The following is a 25,035-nucleotide window of genomic DNA, read 5'->3' on the forward strand; positions in this document are numbered from 1 at the left end:
CTGAGCAGGAACTCGATAAATCTGCTCGCTTTTCAATTAAAACGCTCGTTGGTTTGTTTGTTGCTCGGAGCCGCGATTGAGCCGAACACGGGACTCGAATTAACAATGCGAGCGAAATCCCACCCTGTCAACGCGTCGCGTGGCGTGGCGCGGGCCGCGCGCGCGGGTGCGACAAACAATGACCCACGTGGCGTGGGTGGCGAGCGTTGAGAGGTCGCTCTACATCCGACAGCGACTTAGATCCGCAGCGAGGTCGTTCTTTACGCGCAACGGGTTGCGGTTTCTTTGCTCTCCTGTACTTCCGTAACCCTTTTTCGGAGACCTGAGGTGCGAACGTAAACAAACCAGAACTAGAGGCACCCGAGACCAGAGTTCCGAAATGGGTGGAAGTAGCGTTCTGCTAGGATAGAAGCGTCATATACGAAAGAAAAACACTGGAAAAAAACACATTGGATGTAGAGTCCAGACTCTTAAAAACATCGACAAGAAAAAACACTCTTGATTCAATCGGATTTTTGCTTAAAGCAAGAACCAAGCCTCTTAATTTGATCGGATTTCCTTTGGATTTAAGCTTAAATCTGGTTAAATCAAGAGAATTTTCTCTTGTCAATGTTTTCAAGAGTTTGGACTCTAGATCCAATATGTTTTTTTCCAGTGAAGGCCCACGGTGCGTTTTAAACAATTTTAATGCGGTCAACATACCACCCGCGATTTTTTTGCGGAAATGTCAACTAGAAGGCCTACTGATTGAGAAACAACAAACTGCGAAATCTGTGATGGGGCCGTTTTTGAGAAAATGCGATTTTTCGCTTTTTTGGCGGGAATTTCGGGTCAAGGCGCTGAAAAAGTCAAGTTAGGCTGTTTTTGTAGTTCGTAAATGCATATCCTATACATTTTGAGTCAATCAAGTGCCAGTAGATTGCTATTCGTGCATATTGCCCAAAATTCATATCCTTAAATCCACGACTTTTGGGTTTTTGGGGGGTTAGTCAAGGAGAAATCCGAAAAAAATAGGGTTAACATGGAACAAATTGCTTAACAAACTTTTCCTACGTAAACTTCTTCAGTAGGTCCTATTGAACAACATACCAAAAGTTTACCACGGTTCGCTCCCGGAACACACCCCCAAATTGCCTAAATTTCAAAATGGCGGCCATAATAAGGCTTCTGGGAGTTTTGATTTTTTTAAAAATACGCATACAGTGTCATGTGAGGTGTCAATTCCTATGTAATTTTGGTCGTAGATTTCAAATATGAAGTCAAAAAAGTCCCTTGATCAAAAGGGGGTACCCCAAATCCAAGATGGCAGCCAATTTTGAAAGTCAAGAGGGTGGATTTTTAAAAAGTTCGCGTGATAAGGCAAGTGAGGTATCATTTCTTATGTAATTTTGGTCGTAGATTTCATTTATGAAGTCATAAAAGCCCTCAAGTCAAAGGGATTGCTCCAAATGCCAAGATGGCGGCCAGCTTTGAAAGGCAGGAGGGTGAATTTTTGAAATGTTTAGGTACGTGAAATCCCTAGTAAATAGAATCAACCTGACGTCAGGGTATGTTTCATAAACTACCCTGAGTCAGATTGATATCAGCCTGAATTAGTCTGACTCAGGGTAGTTTATAAAACGTCAGGTTGATTCTGTTTACTAGGGATGTCACGTAAACATTTCAAAAATTCACCCTCCTGCCTTTCAAAGCTGGCCGCCATCTTGGCATTTGGAGCAATCCCTTTGACTTGAGGGCTTTTATGACTTCATAAATGAAATCTACGACCAAAATTACATAAGAAATGATACCTCACTTGCCTTATCACGCGAACTTTTTAAAAATCCACCCTCTTGACTTTCAAAATTGGCTGCCATCTTGGATTTGGGGTACCCCCTTTTGATCAAGGGACTTTTTTGACTTCATATTTGAAATCTACGACCAAAATTACATAGGAATTGACACCTCACATGACACTGTATGCGTATTTTTAAAAAAATCAAACTCCCAGAAGCCTTATTATGGCCGCCATTTTGAAATTTAGGCAATTTGGGGGTGTGTTCCGGGAGCGAACCGTGGTAAACTTTTGGTATGTTGTTCAATAGGACCTACTGAAGAAGTTTACGTAGGAAAAGTTTGTTAAGCAATTTGTTCCATGTTAACCCTATTTTTTTCGGATTTCTCCTTGACTAACCCCCCAAAAACCCAAAAGTCGTGGATTTAAGGATATGAATTTTGGGCAATATGCACGAATAGCAATCTACTGGCACTTGATTGACTCAAAATGTATAGGATATGCATTTACGAACTACAAAAACAGCCTAACTTGACTTTTTCAGCGCCTTGACCCGAAATTCCCGCCAAAAAAGCGAAAAATCGCATTTTCTCAAAAACGGCCCCATCACAGATTTCGCGGTTTGTTGTTCCTCAATCAGTAGGCCTTCTAGTTGACATTTCCGCAAAAAAATCGCGGGTGGTATGTTGACCGCATTAAAATTGTTTAAAACGCACCGTGGGCCTTTATAAATGAAGTTCCTAGGGACAAGAAACGCTCTCACGGAAAACAGCTAATAATACCTCTGCCGTAAGTAGAAACGCGGTAAAAGTTGTTACTAAGTGCTAATGTAGCTAAATTTTTTCTTTGAAAATATTCATTTTAGAAGAAAGATATGAATACTTTTCCTTGAAAATTTTCAGACTTTTTAGATCAAATTACAAACGAAAACCTGCGAAAAATCGGAGGAGAAATACTCAGAAACCTATCTCTGTGTGGACAAGGCCTTCCATTTATATGAAATGAACGAAAAAATTATGAAAGAAAAAACATAAATGTGGTTTAATAAGTTTAACTTCCGCCACAACGCCGCGCTGACCGCACTGTGTTTGGTGCAATGCGTGAAGTATTCCTACAGTCTTGTATGCGGTTTTGCGGTATGCGTTTCGAACCGACCGCTGCTGCACGTACTGTGTTTGACGCAATGCGTGAAGTATTCATGCAGTCTAGAAGGCGCTAATATGTGTTACATGCCGACCGCCGTGCCGCGCCGAGGGTTTCTCCTTTTCATCTCAAGATCTCGTTATCATCGGCATGTATCTGCGCCGCGCCGTTCCAGGCCAAATTCCGTGTTCGGTCTCTCTCTTAGTCTTAACTTGACTAATTAAAGGTGCTAGGTCTATTGTATCACAGAAAGACGACAAAATTAGAGATATACACGTACTCTCGGGAAATGAGAGATTTTGCCATCTTTTCTCGTTTGTATTTTTACCTCCTGGATCCGATTTTTCTTTATAGCTACCTACTTTTAAAAAATTGCAAAATTTGCCGCCATGGGCCGCGGCCCATATGGCAATCCCCTAAATCCGGCCCTGACGTAGATCTGACTTTGGCTCATTTTCAGTTTGGGCTCGGTTTTACGTTCAGGGAACCCAAGCTCCCAAGCGGCCGAACACAGGTGATATATTTTCCATAGAGTCATACTGTTATCATGAGGTCTAAGTTCAAGAGATACCGATATCAGGAGATACCGGCGGCCCGGATACCGATCGCCGCACCGAATTCACTTACCCTACGCATCGCGCGCTAAGGAGGTCACCAATTCACTTCCGATTTTTGCTTTCGTTTTTGTAATAAATTGTATGAATTTATTCAAAGTTCTCTCTTTTATTTAATTGGCGCAGTTGGTAGCCCCGTGAAGGAAACTTGCTTCATCGCGAAGTATCAAGTTTTCCTAGTGTGACCCACCTTATCACGGGATCGGACTTACGTTCCACGGAAATTTTTTCTCTCTCTCAAAAAGAAAAAGAACCATTTCATCGCGAATATAGGAACTTTAATTTTTCTAGAGAAATTTTTCTCTCCGCGACCGAATCGCTGTCGGAAGTGCTGAGCTTTTTGCTCCATTATTCAACGTTCAACGTAAATAATTTTTTTTCTCTCTCAAAAAAAAAAATAAGAAAAACGAAGAAACAAAGACACTATTTCATCGCGAATATAGAGACCTTTATCTTCATAGAAAAATTTTTTCCCCGCCACCGAATCTTTGCGTCGGAAGTGCGCGAGTACTCCTGCTCCATTGTTCTTCAACCAATTCAGAATCCTGATCGAGTCGTGACGTCATCTCATCCAGCCATGCGAGTCCTGCTCATCATATCAATGTAAGACTTCATTTGTTTCTGGCTCCCTATCCCATCATTTTCCCCTAATTTTGCACGCTCGCCAGTGCCCGGCGATTTTTATACCCTCTCTTGCATGCTGCCAAGTGTTCTGGCTCCCCCCCCCTCCTCCTGAATAGTTTATGTCCCACCAAACTGACCCAAATTCTCAATCTTTTCTCGAACTGTTTTCAAAAGTTGTTTCGTTAGGCTCAAATCCAATCATGACTATTCCGAAAATTGAAAAAAATGTATTTGGATGCCATCCCTCAGTTTGACGGAGAACCAAAAGTTTTGAAGGACTTTTTGAGTGTTTGCAGTGGCATTGTCTCTAATTTTTATGATACCTCCTCTGACACCCCTCCCCAAAACTGGTTGATTTTAAGTCATATCAAAGCAAAAATTATAGGAGACGCAAAAATTAAGCTAGCAAATCATGACCTTTCTTCCTGGGAAAAAATTAAACGAGCGCTTTTAGATACTTATGCTGATAAGCGAGATCTGGGAACATTGACAAAGGAAATGTATCAAATTTCTCAAGTAAATGAGACAGCCTTTGATTTTGTTCAAAGATTGGAACAGCATCTGTATTTGATAAATGCTTATCTAGATACTCATGGTAGAGCCACAGATGCCCCTCTTTTAAAAGAAACCTGGTCTAATTTGGCTACAAAACAAGCCCTTGACGGTATGAAAAACCCGTTACAACAGTACGTGAAAGCTAGAAAACCCTCATCCCTTTCTCAAATTTACAACATTCTCATGAACGAATATCAAGAAGAAGCATCATGCAAAAATTTCACAACAGTGTCTGTTCCTGCTTCTAATAATCACACAAACATGCAAAATCCTAATAAACTAAGACCAAATTATTCCAAGCCCTTCAAGCCAAATGCCAACCCAAATCCAATTTTTCGTTCTCAGTTTAATGAAAGTAGCAGTAAATTGATCTCAACTCAACAGAATCGAGCGCACCAGCAAAATTATCGTGATTTTGCAACAAGACCATCTGGTGGAAATAATTTTCCCACCAATACTCCAATTCCAATGTCTGGAATCTCCAGGAATTCCCATTTAACTACAGCTCAAAAATTTAACTTGGAAGCCACTGAACATTATGAGCCCCCAATTGAAAATGAAATGAGTCATTATAATGAGGACTGTCAGCATTTCTCTGAATCTGCAGCTGAGTATGCCGAGGAATATACAGACGGAGAAACTCATACTGTTGAAAATCAGGTTTTTCGGCAACCAGCCTCGACAATACTGAATCCCTCCTAGAATTGACCGCACCTCGACTCCCTTATGTAATTTTTCCGACCTATAAATTACGATTTTTAATTGACTCAGGATCGACAAACTCCTTCGTTGACCCTGCAATTGCCACTAAATTGTTCACAACAGAAAAAAATAAGAATCCAGTCATTATTAATTCTGTCCATGGAAAAACTGCTTTAACTCATAGTTCTAGAATGACCCCGATATCCCTTGGGACAACCCTCCCTGTTCGCTTTCACCACTGGAAATTTCACAATTACTTTCATGGCCTCCTTGGTTCGGACGCCCTCAAACTTTTAAAACTTGACATTTGCTACAGTGATCAAACATTAAGATCGCCCAACGCCTCCATCAAATTCTTCTACCACAAAACTGGACCCAATTTATCACACCATACTGCAAAAGCAAACTCAGAGACAAAAATTCAATTAAAATTAGAACCGAACAGTCCCAAGAACATATTAATCCCAAAATATAAAATAACCGAAAACTGTGTCATTCCGTCATGCCTTGCAACTAACGTTAACGATTTGGCAACGGTACTCGTGAGAAATAGTAGTCCTAATGATGTCCATTTCTCTCAGCAACATTTTGTTTATCATTTCGATGCTGATTTATTTAATATTGGTGCCAATAAGGAGGCACATGTTCGGAAGAAACGAAAGAAGAGACCCAATCAAAATTTTCATTACCTTGACCCCGAACCCTCATTTGATTTTTCCATGTTGCGAAGTGATCACCTGAACTCGGAAGAAAAATCTGCTCTTGAAAATCTGGCGAACAAATTTTCTGATACATTCTTCGTTGAAGGTCAGAAATTAAGTTTTGCTCACGGAGTGAAACACACCATTCGTACCAAAGATGAGAACCCAGTTTACACCAAGTCGTATCGACACCCGCATGTGCACAAAGAAGAGATTAAAACCCAAATAAAGAAAATGTTAGAATCAGGCATTATTCGACCTAGCCACTCTCCATGGTCCTCTCCCGTCTGGGTGGTTCCCAGAGAGACTGACGCTAGTGGAAAGAAAAAATGGCGGATGGTAATCGACTACAGGAAAATTAACGAAAAGACCATCCCTGAAGAATTCCCGATACCTAACATCTCCGACCTGTTGGACAAACTTGGGAAATGTACTTACTTTACGACCCTTGACCTTGCAAATGGCTTCCACCAAATAGAAATTGACCCAGATAGCGTTCCTAAAACAGCATTCAGCACGGAAAATGGCCATTTCGAGTACCTTAGGATGCCTTTTGGACTTATGAATACCCCTGCAACGTTCCAACGCTTAATGGACTCTGTTTTAGCAGGCTTACAAGGTAAAATATGCTTAGTTCACCTTGACACCATTCTGATTTTTTCTTCTTCTCTTCAAGAACACATAAGACATTGTCGCCTAGTCCTCGAACGATTAAGACAGTTTAACCTGAAAATCCAGCTGTATTCATCAGAATTTTTTAGACACGAAACGGAGTATTTTGGCCACTTAATAACTGACGAAGGTGTGAAACCTTGTCCAACAAAGATCTCTGCCATTACAGACTTTCCGGTGCCTAAGACCCCAACAGAAATAAAATCCTTTTTAGGCCTTCTTGGTTACTACAGAAAATTTATTCCTGATTTCTCCCGTCTTACAAAATTTTTAACGGTGTGCTTGAAAAAAAAATGCCACAATTCCTCACAACAACCCAAAATTCATTGAACGTTTTAATCAGTGCAAAGAATTGTTATGTAATGATCCAATTCTTCAAAATCCGGATTTTACTAAAGAATTTTTCCTTACGACTGACGCCTCAAATTTTGCTTTGGGCGCCATTTTGTCACAGGGCCCTAAAGGCTCTGACCTCCCCGTATGCTATGCATCTAGAACCCTAAATGATTCGGAAACCCTGTATTCTACAATCGAGAAAGAATTATTGGCAATCGTCTGGGCGGTAAAAACTTTTCGCCCCTATTTATATGGTAGAAAATTAAAATTTTCACTGACCATAGACCGTTAGCTTGGCTATTTTCACTAAAAAATCCAGAGAGCAAGCTGGCCCGCTGGAGAATTCAGTTAGAGGAATACGTTTATTCAGTCGAATACAAGCCTGGAAAGAAAAACCTAAATGCAGACGCCTTATCAAGGATACAAATTCATTACACTATTCGTGACCTCCCCGAAGATCTCGACTCTCTGCAAGTAATTGATCTTGATGAACAAGAAGATATCGCGCGAAATAGTGACCTGACTGACGATGACATGGCCTCACTGTTTGTTAATGTAGACATGGAGGAAAACCTTTCCGACTCCATTTCTATCTCCACCTTGGAACCTTCTCAGAAACAGTCCTCAACAGCTCCTACCAACGTTTTTTCCTTTGACCGCATTGCTAACGTAATACATAGTTTCGACGAAACTCCTCTCGCCGAGAACGTTTCAGACTCGGAAGTAGATACTGTGCATAGTCAATTAGACACTGATACACTCGAAATCCCAATATCGGAACAAGCTCTGAATTATTCCAAGTATCAAATCTGTTTTCGCCAACATACCATGCCCTCAAATGTTGAAATTCAAAAACTGTTTCAAAATTCCCGAAACGAAAAAACTCGACTTTGGATCACTTTGAACAAGAATACTTTTGAAACGGATGTATCAAAAATCTTGTGCGAGCACCTTAATCCTTCTAACAAATACCGAATGCATTTTTTTCCAGATGTTCTGTACACAAAACTCACCCCTGTCTTGCAAAACACTTTTAAAAATCTCAGGCTAGAAAAAACCAACAGATTCCTTGAGGATATTGAGAATGTTGACGAGCAAATGACCGTAATGTCAAACTATCACGAAGGCAAAACCAATCATAGAGGTGTAATTGAAACAGAAAACCACCTAACTCGTAAATATTACTGGCCAAACATGCGAAAATCTATCTCAATTTTTCTTGCAAATTGTGATATCTGCAACAGAGCCAAATATGCTTGTAATCCACATAAAACACCCCTTGAAAAGACACCTACTGCCTTCAAACCCTTTGAAATCCTCCATTTGGACCTCTTCACGATTTCTGGTCATACATTTTTGATTTTGTCGACGCTTTCTCAAAATACGCCCAAGCTTACGAGGTTGAAAATAAAACGGCAACCGAAATAGCTGAAAAATATTTAAGGTTTACCTCTCATCATGGCATTCCACAAAAATTGATGGTTGATAAAAGTGGAAAATTTGATAATAAATCTCTGAGGGAAATTTGCAACAGTCATGATACAGAATTTCACCTAATCTCTTCCGACCACCCACAATCTAATGGAATTATTGAAAAATTTCACTGCACCCTCATTGAACATATTAAAACACTTAAGCTCACTCCACAATTCAAGAACGACTCCATTCCTATGTTAGTGTTGTATTCCCTTGTTGCTTACAACAATTCTATTTCTGATGTAACAAAATCAACTCCTCATGAGATCATTTCGGGACATCTCGAAACAAACAACTTCCTAAACGTAAAGGACAGCTTGAACACACAAACATACGTTCAAAAACATAAAGAATATTGTAGGAAACTGTATGATTTGATTCATCATAGGCTTGATCAAAACAAAGAAAAGTATATTGCAGAAGTTAATGGAAATAGAAAACCTGCCCCTACAAAGCAGCCTAATGAAGTTCTCCGCAAAAATACTCAGGGCAACACAAAAGTACAACCAAGTTTCATCCCCAAAAAAATTCAACAGAAAGCCAATAAAGAGACAATGGTATTGCATAACCCGAGAAAACCTGCTGGTGAAAAACTACGCCTAGATCAGATAAAAAAATTATATCCGGATTGAAACCAAGAATGCGATCCAAGAATTTTTTCTCTCTTTCCCTCTTCTTCATACTGATTCTCATTCTGATTCATTGTAGATTCTCTAACATTTTACTCCACCCTAGCATTTATATCCTGATTTATTTTTGTCGTAATTAATAAGCAAAAATTCAACGTTACATTTCCCGTCCCACTGAAAATTGAAAATGTTTTTAAATTTACAAAAGGCTCCATCCGCGTAGTTTTAACGCGAAGATTCCCTGCTAGTATACACCATCAAAATACCTTGAATGCTCCTTTTTCCTATAAATATTTTATGTTACAACAAATTCCCCTCTGTACAGCCAGAACAAATTCGAATGTCATTTCAGGAAAAATATGTACTATCACATGGCGATTTACTCCTTGGATCTACCCTTGCCTCAACGTACCCGGGAGAAGAACTCTACCACTGTGACGATAATTTTTATACAGTCAGTGATTGCATCCATGAACTTTTTCAGGCTAAACAACTACACCAAATAACCCGGTTACTATTCATAATATTCTGCCCTGTAAGAATCCCGAGACGAGTCATCCCAAATGTCTTCTTCAGCCACCTGACATGACGACGTCTCAATCTCAAAAATGTATCTTTCCTGGCAGTTTTACCATCTAGATACTATTTTTGAATCCAGGTTGGGAGGTGATATATTTTCCATAGAGTCATACTGTTATCATGAGGTCTAAGTTCAAGAGATACCGATATCAGGAGATACCGGCGGCCCGGATACCGATCGCCGCACCGAATTCACTTACCCTACGCATCGCGCGCTAAGGTGGTCCCACTTCACTTCCGATTTTTACTTTCGTTTTTGTAATAAATTGTATGAATTTATTCAAAGTTCTCTCTTTTATTTAATTCAGGTATCACTCTCAGATTTCACGCTTGCTCAACGGAGAAAGCGGGGATAATTCACTGAGCGCGTCGTGCGAAGCAGTGACATTACCTCACTGTCAGTTTGCCTTCAGTTTTCAATGTAGGCAACCCGACCTCCCACGTGGCCGAATAGTGGTATCACTCTCAAATGTTACGATCGCTCAAAAAAGAGAGCAGGAATAATTCACCGAACGTCCAACTATCTGAACGTTTGGCGTAGAGCGGTGACTACCTCATATTTTTTAGTTTTTGCGAGATATATTGCAACTTGAGAATCGTTCTGTGGAAAAATTCATGTTCCCAAATTGCTGTATTTGTGCATCGATAGTGTTAGATTGGCCATTTTTAGCTTCGTCTAGAGTTGTAAAACCGAGACGACTTAACTTTGTCAAATATTGTCTTACCGAAAAAACAGGTCTAAAAAAAATGCGAAATTTTGACGCTAATTGTGAATTTAGGATTAAAGTTCAAAGTCTCACAATGAGCATAGTAATTTTTGAACCATTTCCAAAAACTAAATAATTTTCCTTTGGCCCTAGCAAAAGTTTGCAACAGCTCCGTTCATCGTCTCCCCCCAAAATAACTTCCTATATTTCGATGTTGCTAAATTTCTCTTCGCAAATTGCATTTTTACCAGGAAAATTTCCAGCACCTCTGAATGAAAATTTCATTGATTCTTCCTCTGATGTTCTGCAAAATTCAGAAAATTTTGGACGAAAATTGCACGGGTACATTTTTGTAGTAAAATTAATTGTTCGGGTCAATTTTGCAACCCTGGAATGGAGTTACGCTCCCTCGTCCGGGAAACGACGACGTATTGTCCTTATGATGCAATACTGCCGTGCTGAAGAAGAACGCCTAATGAAAATTCGCGAGTTGCCAAATTTCCTTCGATAAATTGTTTATTTTTTCGGGAAGTTATGAATAATCCTCCTTTAAATTTCAGAATCTCTAGGTAAAATTGCGAACGAAATCGTCTGCAAAATCGGGAGTAAAATATTCATAAATTTTCCCATGTGGTTCGCGTTTTATCAAAGGAAATTCGACAACGCCTGAAGGTTTATACGGCGTTTTCCTTAGCATGGCGGAACATTTCTCTATACTCAGGTGATGCGCGTTTTATCAAAGGATATTTGACAACGCCTTTAAAGGTTTATAAGGCGTTTTTCCTTAGCACGGCAGAATATTTCTCTACTCCCACCTAGAGTCCCTTTATACTGAGAGTCAAGACAACACCCCCTCATAGAGTCACAAACGGGAATAAAGATTACACAAATTGAGCGTTTTTTGTAATCTTTGATCGGCCCATTCTCCAATTCCTTTCTTCGTTCCTTCTCTCATTCCGTTTGTTCCTTGCCGAACCCGTAATTTCCTGGTCCATTCCAGATTATAATCTTTGCAATCGGTGAAAATGTAATCTTAATTCCCGTTTGTGACACTGTGAAGGCCTAAAATACGGGAACCAATCAGAAATGGATTCACATTGTCTTGACTCTCAGTGTAAAGGGACTGTAGCACGGCAGAATATTTCTCTACTCCCACCTCCCCACTCACTCGAAACCCATGCGATGAGAAACATATCCTTAGTTTTCCGTCTCCAGTGGAGAAAGAGACACCCACTTCCAACGATTGCGTAGTATAGCATGGGAGCTTATTTTGAATTTGATCTATCGTTAGTGTCTCTCTGCTTGTTGATGTATTTTTCCGAAGCTTTCAGGAGCAGGAGAGGCACTTCATCCCCTGGGGCCGGGGGCTGCATATTACGCCGTTGATACAAGGACGCGTGCTACAGATGCGAGCCGGAAATGGGGCTCCGGATCTGCAACAGATGAGCGTGGAAAAGGTCAAAACGCGCTCCGATGAGCTCAGCAGTCGAGCCCGAGATCCGAGAAAATTCAGGGCAAGCTAATGAGTTACGACCGGATGTGCGTTCCTCATCCTGCTTACGTTGCAGCACACACTCAAAGGTCTCAAAATGATAAATACTCGCATGATTCCACCCATCTCCTCGTTTTCATACTCGATGCTACGAAACGTATCAACCCACCTGCCTCATTTTGAGCCCCCTTTCTCTGGAATTCAACGCATTCGTTACGGAGGTAAGATCGCAATGGAAGAGATTTCCGAGAGGGGCTTAAATCAAGAAAAAAATTTCAGAGAACGTATTGAATATTTTTATTCTTTCCACCCATCGCCTAATTTTGTACTTGACGCTGCGAAACGTCAACCCACCTGCCTCATTTTAAGCCCCTTCTTTTCTGGAATTTAACGTATTCGTTACGGAAGTAAGATCACAAGCTAGGATATTTCTGGAGGGTTGATTGATTCAAAATTTCGATATCGAAAGCGAAATTGCAGAGATGCGTATCTCGGTTTGGATGCAGCATTGCAGGCTTTTTATTTCTTTCATACTTTATTTTCTACATGGAAAACTACTGAACGTCATTTCCTGAAAAATTCAGAGGTTTTTTTCCTCAACATGAAAAATATTCTGTGAAAATTTCAAGCTTGATGTTGGTTCGGCCTCCTTTAAAAATTAAAATAAGAACGAAAATTTTGAAGCACCGCACTCAAGACACGCATTTTTGCAGTCTCACCGTCGATACGTTAATTGTGTTTTTAGTATACCGCTGAATTAAAATGATAGCACAATTTAGTTTCCAACATGGACAATAAAGTCATCTTTTTTTCATTTGTTTCTGAATTGAAAATATACGACAGAAAATGATATCTCGTGCAACGAATGAAGAGAGAATGTAAAGAATACCGAAAAGTCCACGAAATTCGCTTTGTAGTACCAAATACGAGAAAAGGTTGTTTTAGAAGAAATTTAGAGGAAATGTTGCGTTTTTTTCTTCTAGAAAGGGGGAGGGATTTAAAGCTTTAAAAACTTCCTACGGGTTATGTGGATTGGATGAGGGCATGAAGTTACGGATATTCAATCCGGAACTTACAGACTCCGAACCTGGAGCTTGGCATCCGGTCACTGAACCTGAAACGCGGATGGTGTGAGTCCGTAACTGCGGCGTTCATACCCGATGCGGTCCACCCCTTCCCCCTCCCCCTCCACTAGCGCGGACGGTGAAGACCCCATTGCCACTGTACATCTAAAGTTTCCCCTTCCCTTTAGAAAAAGGTCTCGGAAAATACTGCCGCACTAAGGAAGAACACTGTATGAACATTCGAGAATTGCCAGATTTCCTTCGATAAAATGATAATTTTTGAGATAAGTTACACGTATTTTTCCTTGAAATTTTCAGGATTATCTAAAAAGTTGGAAGAAAAGTATTCATAAGTTTACCAGGAGATTCTTGTTTCATCAAAGGAAATTTGGCAACGCCTGAAGGTACATACGGCGTTTTTCCTTTGCACGGCAGAATACTTGTACGGTATCTATGTTTCAGCGAATCTACTGACGTAAAAAATTGAGTGAATTCTCAGATGTTTGTTGATCATCCGTGTGATATTCCCGTTATATCGTAAAAATTTAATGCGAGGTCTATTTAGTGCGGGGGTCTTCTCGGGAGCGACCGTAAAAAAGTCTCCTGGGGGGGGGGGGGGGGGGTTGAATTCTCCGAACTTCCCGAAGAGATCTTTCTCCCCCGAATCTCCGAGTTTCGGATGAATGAAGACACCGGACCAATCAAACGATGAGAAATTCTGTCATACTGAACAGAAACGTCGCATGAGGATTCAAACGTTGCCAAGTTCCCTCCAATGAAAGTCTATTTTTTAGAGAATTATGAATGCCATTCCCTCTTTTCAGACACCGTATGCGCAGATCAACTTTTGAGAAAAATTCACTGAAAATGTTTGAGAAAAACATTCAGAAGCTTACCTAAAAATTCATAGTTATCAAAGAAAATTTGGCAACAACTGAAGGCTCACACTGCCTACACGGCACTTCACTTTAGCATGGCAGTGCTATACCGTGCTAAGTGAGAACCGGGAGCCTCAACTAAATACGCGGTTCTTCGGTAGTACTCTGTTGTGCTAAAAAAGAGCGTTGTGTGAGCCTTCAGGAGTTGCCGCATTTCCTTTGATAGGATAGGAGTTTTCAAGGATAAGTAGACCGCGCTAAGCAGAAAGGAATCAATCACATCCATTATTACCAAATTTAATTGGGCACTTTATTTTTTACATGAAAGGCTGTGCGGATTTTTGTGCAAATTTCAGTGAATTTCTGCATAGTACGAAGTATCTGTATAAACACCCTCTTTCAAAAAAAAAAAAAAAAAAAAAAAGAAGGTCAGTTATTTTTCGATTTTTCTGAGAATTTGCAATTCAACCCTGATTATCTGAGAATTTTGAGGACCTACCTAAAATATTCACAACTTCTCTTAAAAATTAACATTTTATTAGGGTAAATTTGGCAACTTCCGAATGTCCATACGGCGTTTTTCCTGATCACGGTAGTATTCTGCCGTGCTAAGGAAGAACGCCGTATGAGCCTTCAGGCGTTGCCAAATTTCACTCGATAAAACACGAATTTCCCGGTGAACTTACGAATATTTTTCATCAAATTTTTCAGCAAATTATCTTCGTAATTTCACCTAATGTTCCTGACAATTTCAAGAAAGAATATTCATAAATTTCCTCAGAAATTAGTATTTTATCGAAGGAGATTTGGCAACTCTCGAATGTCCATACGGCGTTCTTCCTTAGCACGGCAGTATCAAAGGCGTACACGACGAGTAGCGTTCCCACGCGTGGTAATAACCACGTAAAGACTCGAGATTTTCAGTGTAGATACGTGGTTTTTGGATCCTGAGCGCTCGGTGGCCGAAACATGTTGCACGCGCTTGGGGTCCGATGCCTTGCGCCCGAGCATCGATCCGGGGCTGCGCGCGCACCGCGGGTGCAATCGACTGCTCGTAGCCGTGTTTATATTTTTGAGTTCCCTTCGGCCCTGCAACCCACAACCTCGTTCCGATCTCGAAACCCTCGCAAAAAATCCGCGACAACGCACCTGAAATTCCGCGTTAAACCCTCGGGATTAAAATCATCTCGATTGAAACCCTCACGCAAAGGGCCAATAGGTCTTGACCCGACTTTTTTTAAACTCGCCTCCAAGAAAAAGAAAAAAACGAGAGGTCGTTGGGGTTGATTAAGTTTGGTGACCAGTGCAGGGTATCCAGAAATTTACGTCGTATTTCTCGCGAAATAATTTCGAGGCGTCAGTTCGCGTGAAGATTTCGCGTCCGAGAGGCGGTCCAGTGTCTTTTCCTATGCATTCGAAGCTGAGTCCATTTTTCCTCTGCACATGTAGGTCCCTGACCTTTCACGCGTTGAACCCTACCAGCAGAGATCTCCGCGGGATCAAGCTTTAGTCAAATTGTGAAGGTAACTTCTTTATCTCTTCTGCTGAATCTTTGTTTCTTCAGACCTGAAAATTGTCATGAGTAATTTTTTGGATCTTAGGGTAGCTTCATGATCATCCATCTCACCTGCGAATATACTCGTACCTGTTGAAACTAAACCATTGTTTGCGCTGCAGTGAACTGGCTGCTCACTCCCAGCAACACACTATTTGACAGATTTGTACGTCTTAATTATCTCTGTGATCTATAGCAGTTAAAGAAGAAAAAGAAGATGCGATATAAAAAGAAAAAAATCAAGTAACACCACAAGAGACTAAATGACCTCCCTTTTGCGTAATTTACCTGCAGCGTAAGGAGATTAAAGAAAGAAAAGGGACTTAAAGAGTTTCAGGAGATTCTTCTTGTATTGCCTAACTGATGCCATTTTTTTCCTTTTCCGCCCAACAGTTAGCCTCAAAGCCCACCTCTCAACTTACTGCTATTAATTTAATTATGATTTCACATTATTTATTAATTAATATCAAGTCAGTTAAGACTCTGCCTTCTTTCCTTACGCTTTTGAATTTATTACCATAGCATATATATTTCTTTCCCTCTACGAGGGGCAGTCATAATGTTTCGAAAAGGGGTAAAACTTCCACAAGCAGGATAACTGTATACGGCCTTTCACATGAGTTTACATATTGAGAGGAAAAGGTTTGATAAAACTTAGAGACAAACAGTAAAAAATCGATCTCTCACCGTACAGGACCTCAGTCGTTTCATTCTGTAACTTTTCACAACTGAAACGCACCTATCGTTGAGCTACCCTTCTCCTTCTGCATAGAACTGCAATAAACACACACATTCTCATCAAAAACCGCCTGAATTTCCTAAAAGATGGACCTTTTGACGTTGAGCGTCTATCGGAAAGTTCAAGTCATCAATCCGACTGCTCTATTTTGACGGCGAGGCTCCTAAACCGCATATCTCGACGTCGTTGTTTCAAAATTTCTTCACTTGTTTTATTTTTTGATAATAAAGGAATCAGCATCAATTGTTAAAATTTTCCCAGAATATTTTCCTCAATCAAAAAATACGGGAAAACAAAAAAATCACTGAGGTTTTTCAGGAACGAAGTTAAATCGCATCTCATTAAAAAAATATGGCGAGGATCCGCTACAACGTCGCAAATCGAAAAACGTAGTTTTTACTACATAGTAGTAGAAAAAAAGTTTTAACGTCGATTTGCTTCAGATGCAGAATCAGGTTGTAGGTTATGGAGATGATCTCCGAACACGTGTGCTACACCTAAAACTAGAACACAACATCCACTCCGAAAAAAAGGTCAAAAACTTCAGGTCGGCTCAACCTGACTCACAAGGCAGACACTATCATTCATTTTTGAGACCGATCAATAAGGTAGAATGACATCTGATGACTTCATAAGAACGACGAGGATCGAAGAACTTCAACTCAAATTTTTTGTTCATTGGTCTCCCATGTTTCCTTCTTTTTCATTCGTATACTTTATCGCGTTTTTTAAGTATATGGATCATTCGATCATTCGATAACGGCCTTGGCACTTTTCATTTGCCTATTTCCGTTCATTATTTTTTCCACTAAACTAATTTGTATAATGCAAGAGGTAGACTCGCTACTATATTCTTGTTCAAATTGATCATTATCAGTTGCAGTTTCAAATTATTTTTTTATCAATCGGTTTTTTTCTTTTCAGTTTCTCTCATTTGAAAAATATCGTCCTTTAACTTATTGATCTTGGATCTAATTTTCATGCCTTGTCCGTCCTCATAACGCCACAATCTGATTATCGAATTTCATACAAAAATGGATAATTTTAAAATTAATCCACTGTTTTTATTCAAAGTTTCGTAAGAAAAGCGGCACTAATAAGTGCTCGAGATCCGAGCTCTCCATAAGTGTATCATTGTAGGTGAGATTTTAATGAGCACTCGTAGGAGAATCCACTCTGCACTGAAAAAAAAAATTCTCGGCGTTTTTACCAAGGTTCGTTGGTACCTTTACCATCTCTCTTTTTTTACCAATTATTGGTAATTTTACCAAGACAGACTGGTAAGCTTACCTAAAAACCAGTATTTTTACTGTTTTTTTCAGGTTAGAATACCACTTTTATTGGTAATCAATTCCCGGTAACTTTGCCATTTTATCTCGGTAATTCTACCACAGTCGATAAAAAATATTGGCGTTTTTACCAAGGTCCAGTAAAATTACCGAGAAAGTTCAATAATTTTACTGAGATTCCCGGTAAAATTACCAATTCCATAAATGGTAATTTTACCAAAAAAAAACTGGGATCAAATAGAACCCTGAATTCTTGGTAATTTCACCCTTTTCTTAGTAAATACACCGAGATTTTTTTTCAGCGTGCATTGCCTAGACGTTCACCTCAGAGTCAAACCTTCTTTGAAAATGAAAATGGACCATTCACTCAGAATACACGAGAACCCTTTTACTGCGACTATTTTTTTAAACACAGGGGTTCATCTTGATGGATTAATGCGCCTGCGGTGAAACTAAGTAGACTCGATCACAAAAAATGAGTGCTCTTATTGAAGAAATATTAATTTTAATAGCATTTAATAATAAACGACTCTAGTCACTACAAGTTTGGCATGGTTGGATTGAATTTTTTCAAAACACCTCAGTGCCTCACATAACTCTATTGCAAATGCCATACGCACACGCAGATTAATGCAAGGAGACTCGCTTTATAGTGTGAGGTTCAATGATTATTAGTCGATTGCTCCTGATCTACCGTCATAAATCATATCTATTTCATCACAAATTCATGCATACTATTCATGGTTAAGGATGAAAATATTTAACTCTTGTGACCTGACCCCAGTTCAAACAGTCTTTTTCACAAAAATAACGGATCAAAAAATAAAAGGCCCCGGAACCTCGAGTCCCTACTCTGCCGTGCTAAGGAAGAACACCCTATGAACCTTTTGACGTTGCCAAGTTTCCATCGATAAAAACCGAAATTACTGGGAAATTTTTGAATAATTTAATTCTGAAATGTTCAGAAATCAAAGGCGGATCCAGCAATGCAATGCGGCAACACCGGTTTCCTCCATTTAAATCAATGCTAAATAATCGATTCTTGTCCGAGCACCTGGCCCCTCCAAAAATCGATACATTTCCATAGGTTTAAGTGGAGGAAAGACAGTGTTGCAAATTTTCTGGATCCGCCGATGACAATTTCGTACGCACTTTAATCTAAAATATCTGAAAATTTCAACAACAAAAAAAATGTGCATGAATGTCGTCAAAAATACATGTTTTATCAAGGGAGATTTGGCAACTTCCCAATTTTCATACGGCGTTCTTCCTGCGTGCGTATTGCACTGATGAACCGAGGTGACACGACGAATGATTCCTACGGTTTCAACTTAGGGCGCCTTCAAACACGCTGAATACTTCAAGCTTTACTGTAACGTTAGTTTAGTTGCTTAACCCAACTGCACCTAATCTTCACTACGATCGGTATCCCTTTTTCCATTCTTTCCTTCCTTTCATATTCATATTTCCTCTCTCGCGGAGTTTTGAGCTGCGAGAATGGAGGGTTACAGCCAGTAATCTCTCCCTTCATTGCGGTGCTGATGGATGTTGAAAATCTGAATCTGGTCAATGAATGTGGAGAGAAACAAACTCCGGTTGCGGGAAAATCCGCGGCGTAGAAAACACAGTTGGAATTCCCTATTTTACGTGATATGAAACGGGAGGCTTATTATCGCTAATGAATGGGTCATAATGACTGGTGCGCCGCTGATGAAAACTTTAAATATTTAATTGATAGAGAGCGCTAATGGATCCATTACTTCTGTATGCGGATGTGTCTGTGCGTCAAAGGGAGGGAAAGGGATGCAGGTAGAGACAAAATATTTTATGGACCCCACAGCCCACATTGCGTTCTTCCCTATGGTGTAAAAGTTACTTTTCGAAGTCGAAATCGGAACATTCGCCGAATAATGACTGATGACCAATGTGTTGAATAATTGGTTTGGCTATCTTAACCCAATTTGCAAGAACTCGCCTAGCAAATTGCAGACCGCGACATCCATAAGTCATTCGGAAAATTGTATTTGAGTTTATGCTCAACTATAGATACTTATGAATCATCATCGAGCATAGAGATGACTTTCTACCTTAACTTTTACTTCCCCCGATATCATTTGGCACTTGGAGCAAGAAGTAGAGTTGACTTCCTACCTTAACTTTTACTTCCCCCTATGTCATTTGGCACTGCTTAGATTGTTGGAATGGGGTTTCTAAAAGATAATATAGTCTTTCGATGCAGGTTCATTTTTTAATATAATTTTATTAGGGTGAAGGGGTTGGATGACAATAGCTTGAGGTTAAATGAAGTTCTCAATTTTAATTCCATTGTGCGATCCCCTACGAATATTTCTGGAGAACACTCTCACAAATGATGAGTATCATAACTAAACTACGTAATCTTAAAGGAAAAACCCAGCTCTATCATATGATGCAATATTTACGCATTCCCTACGCCCCTATTACACCATTTTTTCAACTCCAATTTCACTAATCCACACTGAAAAAAAATCTCGGTGTATTTACTAAGAAAATGGGAAAATTACCAAGAATTCAGGGTTCTATTTGACACCAGTTTTTTCTTGGTAAAATTACCATTTATGGAATTGGTAATTTTACCGAGAAATCTCGGTAAAATTATTGAACTTTCTCTGTAATTTTACTGGACCATGGTAAAAACGCCAATATTTTTTATCGACTGTGGTAGAATTACCGAGATAAAATGGCAAAGTTACCGGGAATTTATTCCCAATAAAAGGGGTATTCTTACCTGAAAAAAAAAAAAACAATAAAAATACCGGTTTTTAGGTAAGCTCACCAGTCTGTTTTTGTAAAATTACCAATAATTGGTAAAAAAAAGTGAGTTGGTAAAGGTGCCAACGGACCGTGGTAAAAACGCCGAGAATTTTTTTCAGTGCAAATTCCAAAATTCAAAAAGATGTTCCAGAATTTTCAGTTTCATTGTATTACAAACTATACTTCTGACTTCGGAGAACTCTTTTTCTCGCGCGATATTTTTTCTTGGTTTTTCGTTCGATAGAGTTCTTATCAGTTGCAATGAGAACGAATGTTACCGGTACGAAATCAAAACGGGAAGGTAAAACATAAAGTAAGTCTAAAAAACAGCACGCGGAGAGAGGAAACAACGGGAGTCGGACAGCATCATGCGCAGGATAAAACCGCCCACCTTTAAAAGATATACCGAGAGTTGTATTCTGTTAAGCCGCTCGGGGAATGTCTCTGTTAAATTATTAATGTTCCGCCAACATATGATGTAACACAAAAAGCTGGCCTGAAAATAAACTCATCCAGCCAATGAGTTATTCATCACAACCGTGAGTTATATCCGAGACAGTTCGCTCTGCTCCTTCCTCAAGAAATTAGAGCAAGACGACTAAAAAAGGGAGAGCGAAATTCATGATCTAGTGCGAGCATTTAATTCACTGGCATGAACGGTCGTCTTACACCGAAACTCCGCATAGGGAGAAGTATCTTTGCAAATCCCTTTCTCTGTTGCTAGGTTGCTTCGTAAAACGTCCAATGGTTGAATTTTGGTGTAGCCCGGAGCAGGGCCGGATTAAGGGGGTGGCCACATGGGCCGCGGCCCATGGCGGCAAATCTAGGGGGCGGCAAATTTTGCAATTTTTTTAAATGTAGGTATAAAAAAATCGGATTTAGAAAAAAAATTACAAACGAGAAAATGCCACAAAATCTCTCATTTCCTGAGAGTATAGTAATTTCTAATTTTGTCGTCTTTCAGTGATACAAGAGACAGCACCTTTAATTAGCCGAGTTAAGAGAGAAACCAAACACGCAATTTGGCCTGGAACTTTGACTTAGAGAGAAGTAATGACCAGGACTTGAGATGAAGAGGAGTAGCCCTTGGTGCGGCGATCGGCATGTGACACATATTAGCGCCTACAAGACTGCACGAATACTTCACGGATTGCATCAAACACAGTGCGGTCATTGCGGTCAGCGTGAAACGGATAGCGCCTACAAGAATGCATGAATACTTCACGCATTGCGCCAAAGACAGTGCGGTCAGCGTGAAACGCATAGCGCCTACAAGACTGCGTGAATACTTCACGCATTGCGCCAAACACGGTGCGGTCTGAGCGGCGCGGCGGCGGCGGAAGTTAAGATCATTAAACCACATTCATGTTTGTTCTTTCATAATTTTTTCGTTCATTTCTTATGAATGGAAGGCCTTGTCCATTAGACGATTGTCCATAGGTTTACGAAAGTATGACTTTCGCGCAAAGCTCCGTGACCTCTTGCTAGTAGTGTTGACAGGGCTTTCCCAAAAAATGTGTTTAACACGAGTGAACGCGTCTAATGGCATAACAATCGATATATCGCAAAGCACGCCACGCCATTGAGGGGAAGCACTGCTCCCTCGAGGAATCATAGCATTGAATGATTGCAAAAGTGTAAGTACGTATGCAATAATGTGCCATTTTGCTTGAAAAGAGGCATTGGTGCGCGGAAGCAAAATTTTAAGAAACGTCTCAAGCTAAAGGATAAGTCACCAGTGGCAATTAATTGTGTGTGCGTGTGGCATTTTAGTGCCAAGAGAGAGCTTAAAGGTGCATTAAAATCATTCAATTTCATGCCAAATATGGCATGATTAAAATAATGGCATGATTGGAAGGCAGATTAGAATTTCAATTAACTTTTCTTCAAATCTACTTTCTTTGAACTACAAACTGCAAACTTTACACCACCATAAATCCGCTTCAGTTTGACATTTTGTTGACCCGAAATGATTGCGCATCACTTTCTTTGGGCTGGATTTTAATAATTCAAATTTAAATTAATGTAGACTAAGGCCCCTTTTCCTGCGAACAGTCACATAGTATTCATGTACATATTAGCAATCTAAGAGATTCAAATAGAACTGAACTTCTTTAGCGCCATAGACGTGGGCTAAGTTGATAAAAGGAGCCAGGGGTCAGACTCACCTGGTCTCTCTAATCGAAATAAAATCATATTCGAGGTGAAAAATTGGAGAAGAAGCAGTCTTACTTTTCAATGAATCATTTATAGATTTAAGCTCAAAGCTTGCCTACCAGGTGGATTTGACGTCAGAGTAGCTCCTAAGGCCATTTTTCTTTAAAAAATAACTTGAGGGAGGGCTCTGGGACCTCTGAATATGTGCAATGAAGATCCAGAATACTTTAAGGGGTGTGCTACCGTGCTAGGAAAAAACGCCGTATGAACCTTCAGGCGTTGCCAAATTTCCTTTGATACAGTACGAATTTTCTGGTAACCTTATGAATATTTTCCTTCCAATTTTTCAGATGATTTTGTTTGCAATTTCACCTAAAACTCCTGAACATTTCAAAGGAAAATATTCATAACTTTCCTTCAAATAGGCATTTTATCGAAGGAAGATCGGAGATCGAAGAAGGCATCGAAGATTAATTCTGCCGTGCTAAGGAAAAACGTCGTATGAGCCTCCAGGCGTTGTCATATTTCCTTTAATATAAGACGAATGTATTGGGAATTTGTGAAAATTGTGAATATTTTTCTTCAAATTTTTCAGGCAAATTTGTTCGCAATCTAATCTAAAATATCTGACAATTTCGTAGACAAATGTGCATAACTTTCCTAAAAAATACAAGTTTTATCCGGGGCAATTTGGCAACTCTCGAATGTTCATACGACGTTCTTCCATAGCACGGCAGTGTGGGCCAGGCCGATCTCGGAAAAACGCTCTATATAGCTAAATTCATGACGATAGCACTGCTCCGTCGGCGTCGGTGCAATATTGCAGCGGTGTGTAAGCACCATGGGTGCCATTGTAACGCTGCTCGTCTGGGAATTGCATCCTCCGCTCGCGCCGCGCCGCCGGCGGGTGAAGAAACAGGGAAAGAGAAGTTCGAGTCCTTGACCGACAGTTTTCCTTTCCGGCTCCGTTCCCGATATTCCCTCGGGACCTGCTTCCCCGTGTCCGCGTTCGCGTCCCTGTCCCTCGCACGTCGCACTTATTCAATACACATGCAAATCCCGCGCGGAAATTTAAATTTTGCAGGGCGCCCCCGCCCCCCGCCGCGCTGCGCTCCTGCACCCGCGGCCTTCGCACGGGCGTCCTCCATCCAGGGAAAGTTCCAGCTTCCGAGTTCGCCGGGATCTCCTGCTTCCGTTCGTAATTCAATTTGGAGAAAGGTCTTCCACGCCCCCTCCCCGCCCGGCCCTCTGCTTGTTTGTTCATTTCCCATGCAGAGCAGTGTCATCTCGTATCATACTCTTTCCGTCTGTCCGACATTGCACCGCTTCCGGACGGTCGTTCCTTCAATTTCGGATGCAGGGTCTCGGCTCCTTGAGCTTTCCGTTCTTCGAAAACAATATTAACCTGAACTTGTTCTTTCAGATCGCTCATAAAATACGTAACGCTTTAGGAGAGGAGGAAAGCACACCGGTAAAAATATTCGTGCTCTTGTCTTACTTTGGGTTAATATAGGAGGTGAAACACGAACCAACACAAATTTTGGCAGGAAGTTGGGATTTTTTAGCCAACGTGCGCTAAAAATCCAGAATATTGGAAATCTCAATGCAGGAAGAATAAGCTCATTAGAGCACAATTTCCCCTCAAAGAGACCTGTTGTTGCACTACACTAATGTAGATGCACTGGGAAAAAAACACATTGGATCTAGAATCCAGACTCTTAAAACACCGACAAGAAAAAATACTCTTGATTCAATCAGATTTAAGCTTAAATCGAGAACTAAGCCTCTTAATTTGAGCGGATTTCCTTTTGATTTAAGCTTAAATCTGATTGAATCAAGAGTATTTTTTTCTTGTCAATGTTTTCATGAGTCTGGACTCTAGATTTAATGTGTTTTTTTTCCAGTTAGCCTAACTAGATCCAAAACATGTCTGCAGTTGCGTTCTTGAACGGTCGTAACTAGTGTTGCGCACCAAACAGCGTGTCTCTTTGAGAGAAAATTAGGCTCGAATGAGCTTCGTCCCTCTGCATTTAGATTTCCAGATTTCTGGATTTTTAATGCACGATGATGGCTAAAAAGTTGCAACTTACTGTTTATGCAACTCGTGCGTCTATCGCAATCTGTTTGTGACAAATGTGTTGATTTTGAAACATTGCAGTCACTTGTTTTAGCGATTGAATTCAATCAACAATTTAATTTTTGCCGTGTACATTCCGGAGCATAATCTGAGATTCTAGCCTTTTCAAAACCAATTTTTCCTGACCTGTGAAATTACCACTCGAAATTGGGTCTCGTACCAAAATCTATCGACGAGCATTTCGAACTGATGTCTAATCACGTCTTCCTTGTATACATAGCTGGACGAATTTCTGCCAAACGAAACTATGTGCATTATGACGTGAGCCCTGTTATGCATGCATTCTCATGGGTCTCAGGGCTCATGTCTCAATGCACATAGTTCCGTTTGGCATAAATACGTCCAGCTAGATGTCCGCACTCGAGGAAAACGCTTGCCGCAACAGGTGTTGTTTGTTGTTTTGATTCCTACGCAGTGTA

At 40.3% G+C, this 25,035-nt stretch overlaps 2 protein-coding genes across 2 annotated transcripts in view; one reads left to right on the forward strand and one right to left on the reverse strand.

Annotated features, from left to right (window-relative positions):
* LOC109042632 (MFS-type efflux pump MSMEG_3705) overlaps positions 1 to 25,035 on the reverse strand; it is a 172,104-nt gene that overhangs the window by 122,332 nt on the left and 24,737 nt on the right. The gene's annotated exons all lie outside the window — the stretch shown is intronic.
* Positions 14,986 to 25,035, forward strand: part of LOC109042626 (UNC93-like protein) — a 42,167-nt gene continuing 32,117 nt past the window's right edge. Inside the window, 1 exon segment of the mRNA XM_072301989.1 lies at positions 14,986 to 15,469. The gene's annotated coding sequence lies outside the window, so the exon portion shown is untranslated.

The sequence above is a fragment of the Bemisia tabaci genome, chromosome 6, assembly GCF_918797505.1.
Source record: "Bemisia tabaci chromosome 6, PGI_BMITA_v3".
Classification (NCBI taxonomy): domain Eukaryota; kingdom Metazoa; phylum Arthropoda; class Insecta; order Hemiptera; family Aleyrodidae; genus Bemisia; species Bemisia tabaci.